General features: G+C 50.1%; 1 protein-coding gene and 1 pseudogene across 1 annotated transcript in view; one reads left to right on the top strand and one right to left on the bottom strand.

The window, feature by feature from the left end:
• DCLK1 (doublecortin-like kinase 1) overlaps positions 1-5,091 on the top strand; it is a 304,341-nt gene that overhangs the window by 103,524 nt on the left and 195,726 nt on the right. The gene's annotated exons all lie outside the window — the stretch shown is intronic.
• Positions 1,444-5,091, bottom strand: part of LOC102877039 — a 12,821-nt pseudogene continuing 9,173 nt past the window's right edge.

Genomic DNA, 5,091 nt, shown 5'->3' with positions numbered 1-5,091 from the left:
GATGCTGGTGGACATGTGTGTGGTCAGTGATGCTGGTGAACATGTGTGGTCAGTGATGCTGGTGGACGTGTGTGTGGTCAGTGATGCTGGTGGACATGTGTGGTCAGTGATGCTGGTGCACGTGTGTGGTCAGTGATGCTGGTGGACGTGTGTGTGGTCAGTGATGCTGGTGAACATGTGTGGTCAGTGATGCTGGTGGACGTGTGTGTGGTCAGTGATGCTGGTGGACATGTGTGGTCAGTCATGCTGGTGGACGTGTGTGGTCAGTCATGCTGGTGGACATGTGTGATCAGTGATGCTGGTGGACGTGTGTGGTCAGTGATGCTGGTGGACATGTGTGTGGTCAGTGATGCTGGTGGACATGTGTGGTCAGTGATGCTGGTGGACGTGTGTGGTCAGTGATGCTGGTGCATGTGTATGAGTGGTCAGTGACGCTGGTGGACGTGTGTGTGGTCAGTGACTCTGGTGGACATGTGTGGTCAGTGATGCTGGTGGATGTGTGTGGTCAGTCATGCTGGTGGACGTGTGTGGTCAGTGATGGTGGTGGATGTGTGTGGTCAGTCATGCTGGTGGACGTGTGTGGTCAGTGATGGTGGTGGATGTGTGTGTGGTCAGTGACTCTGGTGGACATGTGTGGTCAGTGATGCTGGTAGACATATGAGATCTGATGCTGGGCAGGTTTCAATAGAGCTGCTCGGTGAAGACAGATAAAAGTGCCTGGTAACCTACTTCTGAAACTCCAGTGGCTCAGAATGGCCAAAGCTAAGGTCACTTTTGAAGAGGGCACTGGACTGGGCATTGCTTTGTCCAGCACACAGGTTTCCCGATGACCCAGTGATAATGACATTTTTTTGCCTCCGCTGTTGTTTATTGACATACAGGTAGACTTCATAACAACAGGCCTGGACGTGGCTGTAGTGGGAAAAGGAAGGTGGAGGGAGCAGTGTTTTTCTGTAGAGACAGCTGAGTGGAGTGCAGGAAACAGAAGCGCCCAGTACGTGAGCAAGGTGAGAACAGGGGAGGCTGAAGGACTGCGGAAGTGATTATGGGCCACTCTGCGTACACTTTAACCACTGCCCGTGGCTTCGGCCCTGGCTCTTGCTACTTCCTGAGCCCAGGCCAGGACTGCATTTTCTACAGGAACTGAATACAAAGGAGAGGGAATAGCTGACCTTTTGCATTAAATAAGCACGGGGCCTCCAGTCCGGCACCCCTCATTCTTCCCTTGCCTGAGTGGGACAAGATGAAGGGCAGCCAGCCCGAGTTACTTCACCAGAGCAGGGTCTTAACAGTCATGTGTCACAGGACTCCATCTCTCTTCCGTGTTGTCCCAGCCCAGTGCTACACTACAGTCCCAAGTAAGCACTGCAAGCCTTGCTGACCTAATGGATGGGTTGTGGGGAGAGGATGGGACAGGGGCCGGAGGAGGGGTCCCCGGGTCCATCATGGCACAGGCACTACACGCATGGTGTTGGTGAAGCCGGAGCCTGGACGCCACCCGGTCAGCACAACGACCATGTCTCTACTTTTATTTATTTTTTTTTCTCAATCAAGCACACCTTAGTATTTTTTTTTTTTTTGGCTGTAGGAATGATAAGGTTTAATATATCCACCTGGCTTCAAGAAATTGTATTAGAAAACAATCAAAGTAAATTGAAAAAACCCCTTAAATTTAGAGGTTTCCTTGTTTTGTTTTTTTTTATTGGTTTTTTTTATTTCTTTATTTTTCATTTCAATGAACCCCCCCGTTTGCTCCTCTCCTTCAAACACAAAAGAAAAACTCCCTCATTGGTACGTAATCCCCCACACACATCCCCCAATCCTCAAATATAATCCACTCTGCAACCCTCATTCCGTACTCTTATGATAAACATAATGCCCTAAAATATAAAATATTCTCTCCCCCAAAGACTTCAATGCTGTAAACATATTTCATCCAGTTTTTCTCAGTTTTACCCCCATCCCGATGTCAGCCTCATTCTACAACAGTGGCACCATATAGCATTTGTCCCTCTGTGACTGAGTTACCTCACTCAGCATAATGTCCTCCAGGGTCACCCATTTTGAATAATATTGCATGAGTTCCTTGTTTTTCAATGCAGCATAATATTCCATTGTGTGAATATACCACAGCTTCTCTACCCACTCGTTTGTTGATGGGCATTTGGGTTGTTTCCAACTCCTTGCTATTGTGAACAAAGCCGCAGTAAACATGGGTATGCATATATCTACTTGGGTGCCATTTATGGTCTCTTTAGGGTATATTCCCAGTAGTGAAATTGCTGGGTCAAATGGTGTCTCTATTTGCAACTTTTTGAGAAAGTGCCACATCGTTTTCCACAGTGGTTGCACCATTTTACACTCCCACCAACAGTGAATAAGGGTTCCAGTCTCCACAACCTCGCCAGCATTTGATGCTTGCTGTTCTGTTAAATTTTGCTAGTCTTAACTGAGGTGAGATGATATCTCATAGTTGTCTTGATTTACATCTCTCTCAGAGCTAGGGATTTTGAACATGTCTCTACTTTTAAAGAAGCCTCGAGCTTTACCGACATTCATGGTCACTTCACCCGGAGGTCCACATCTTCAGCTCAGGCTGACTGCACTGCGTCCTGCACAGCACAGGGAAGATGCCACGGTAGAGGTGGGCCTGACGGGCAGTCTGGGGCTTCCAAGTCACAGCAGTGATGGAGGTCTGGGGGTGGTACCTGGCTACCTGGTGAGCAGACCTGCCAGACTTGGTGAGTACGATTATGGCCCCACTGCAGCACTTGAATGACGCCTCCACGGTGCCCACGGCAGTGGCTTCTGTGGGGTCGCTGGTAATGGGCGCCAGGCGGCGGAGCTCTTAAAACAATTTCAAGTGGTAGATGACAGCCTCTGCCTCACGGGCAGTCAGGTGCTGCACGCGCACAGCCTCCAGCGGGTAGTCACCTTTGGCAGTCTCTCCAGACAGCATGATGCAGTCAGCGCCATCCAGGACCACACTGGCCACATCACTGCCCTCGGCGCGGGTCGGGCAGGGCTTCTTGACCATGCTCTTCAGCATCTGCGTGCACAGATGACAGGTTTCCTAGCTAGGTTGCATCGCCCAGTCATCATCTTCTGAGCCAGGAAGACCTTCTCCGCGGGAATCACAATGCCCAGATCACTGTGAGCCACCATGATCCCATCGCTGGCCTCTAGGATCTCATCAAACCTTCTAACTCCCTCGTGAGTCTCGATCTTGCTGATAATCTTGATGTTCTTGCCTTTCTTTCTCAGGACCTTCCTGACTTCATGGACATCGGTTGCTTTTCGAATAAAAGATGCAAACACCATATCCACATCCTGTTTCTGACACCGCAGGCAGGTCCACAGCAGCACCAGGGAGGTTCACGCCCTTCTTACTGCCCAGTGAAACACCATTTTTCACCTCGGTCACTAGGAATTCAGCCCCTTTCTTTTTCACCTGCAGAGAAATAAGTCTATCATCCACGTAGATCTTGCTGCCCACCTCTACGACTTTGCAAATGTTCTTGTAGTCCAGCCACAGGACATTCTCATCACTGTACACATTATCCAGAGGGATCTTGAGGGTGGCTCCCTTCTTCAGCTCCACCTCAGCGGTGCCACTGCCTTTGATGAGCCCAGTTCGAATCTCAGGTCTCTTAGTGTCCAGGGCCACGGCCACTGGCCGGTAGAGAATGGGGTCAGAAGCAAAGCTTTCTGTAGCTGTGCGTACATTCTTGATGTCTCTGCAAGGTAGTCATGACTTCCGTGAGAGAAGTTCATACGAGCCACATTCATTGCAGACTTAGTCATTTCCTTGAGCATTTCCACTGACCTGGAAGCTGGGCCGATGGTACAGATGATGCCAGTGTTCCGGGCTGTAATGGGTGCAGAGTCAATATGCAGGCAGCACATATGCTCCAGGAATGTGTCAGCCGTGGCTGCATGCAGCTGCTGGGTCTGAATGAAGGCAGAGCCCACTTCACTGTGCTGCTTCGACGTGGCTTCTGTGGTTCTCCGCGTGGCTCGGCTCGCGCTGTGATGCTGTTGCAGGACCACTCAAGAGTGGAGTGTCGATAATGACATTTTTAAGACATAAAAATAAAGGTGCAGGCTGGTACTCCATACTGGGTGCTCCGTGATTGGACTAAATTGTGTGGCTTTTAGTTTTGCAGTTGTATATAATCTCACGGGAGCTCTGGTGGCCTAGTGGCAAGAAGCTGCATTGCAATCCTGAAGGTACATGGTCTGAAGCCACCAGCTGCTCCAAGGGAGAAGGATGGGCAGTGTCCTTCTGTGTGATTAACTGCCTCTGAAAACCCACCAGAGGGTCAGCTATGGGTTGGTTCCAACTCTGTGATTATGCAACCCAACAACATATAATCTCACATAAAAGAAAAATGAAATGAGGTGGTAGTGAAATATTTTCATGTCTGACATAGTCAGGGCTACAGCTGCTGAGACCAGGACTCTGCCCACTGCTGTCCAGTCGACTCTGGATGAAGTTTCTGAGGCTGTAAATATATGAGGTGATACCTTGTCTTCCTCCCAGAGTGGCTGGTGGATTTGAACTGCCAGACTTTCCATTAGCAGCGCAGCACTTACTGCACATCACCAGGCTTTCTTTTTGGAGGGGCCCTGGCTACAGGCTGAGCCCTGTGTGCTCTGTGAAGGGCAGTCTTGTAAAGAAAGCTGCTTCCACCCTTCTGCTCAGTGATGTAAGCGTCTCCATGGCGACCTTCTCAGGGTGTTCCTGCCTCTGCTTGCAAGGGATCCCTGCCGGGCTGTGCAGGTGGAAGCTGGGGAGACGAGGCCTATGTTAGGTGCTGTGCAGCCCCAGGAACTTAATGGGCGACATGAGTACATCCTGACAGCTTAATGAAGAAGGCCCAGATCCACAATCTCCTAGGGAGAGTCAGAGGATCAGAGCAAGAAAGAAGTCACACTCACCTCATAGAAACCACACTCTTCTTGTTTGTTGGACATGAGTCCATTATAACCCTGAGCAACCCCGAGTGACCCCAGGTAAAACCACCCCATAGGGTGCAACCCCAAGTGACCCCAGGTAAAACCACCCCATAGGGTGCAACCCCGAGTGAC

This window comes from Elephantulus edwardii, unplaced genomic scaffold (genome assembly GCF_000299155.1).
Source record: "Elephantulus edwardii isolate Elephantulus edwardi_28Jun2011 unplaced genomic scaffold, EleEdw1.0 scaffold00004, whole genome shotgun sequence".
Lineage (NCBI taxonomy): Eukaryota > Metazoa > Chordata > Mammalia > Macroscelidea > Macroscelididae > Elephantulus > Elephantulus edwardii.
Note: the sequence above shows the minus strand (reverse complement) of the source record. Positions and strands in the feature narration are given on the sequence as shown.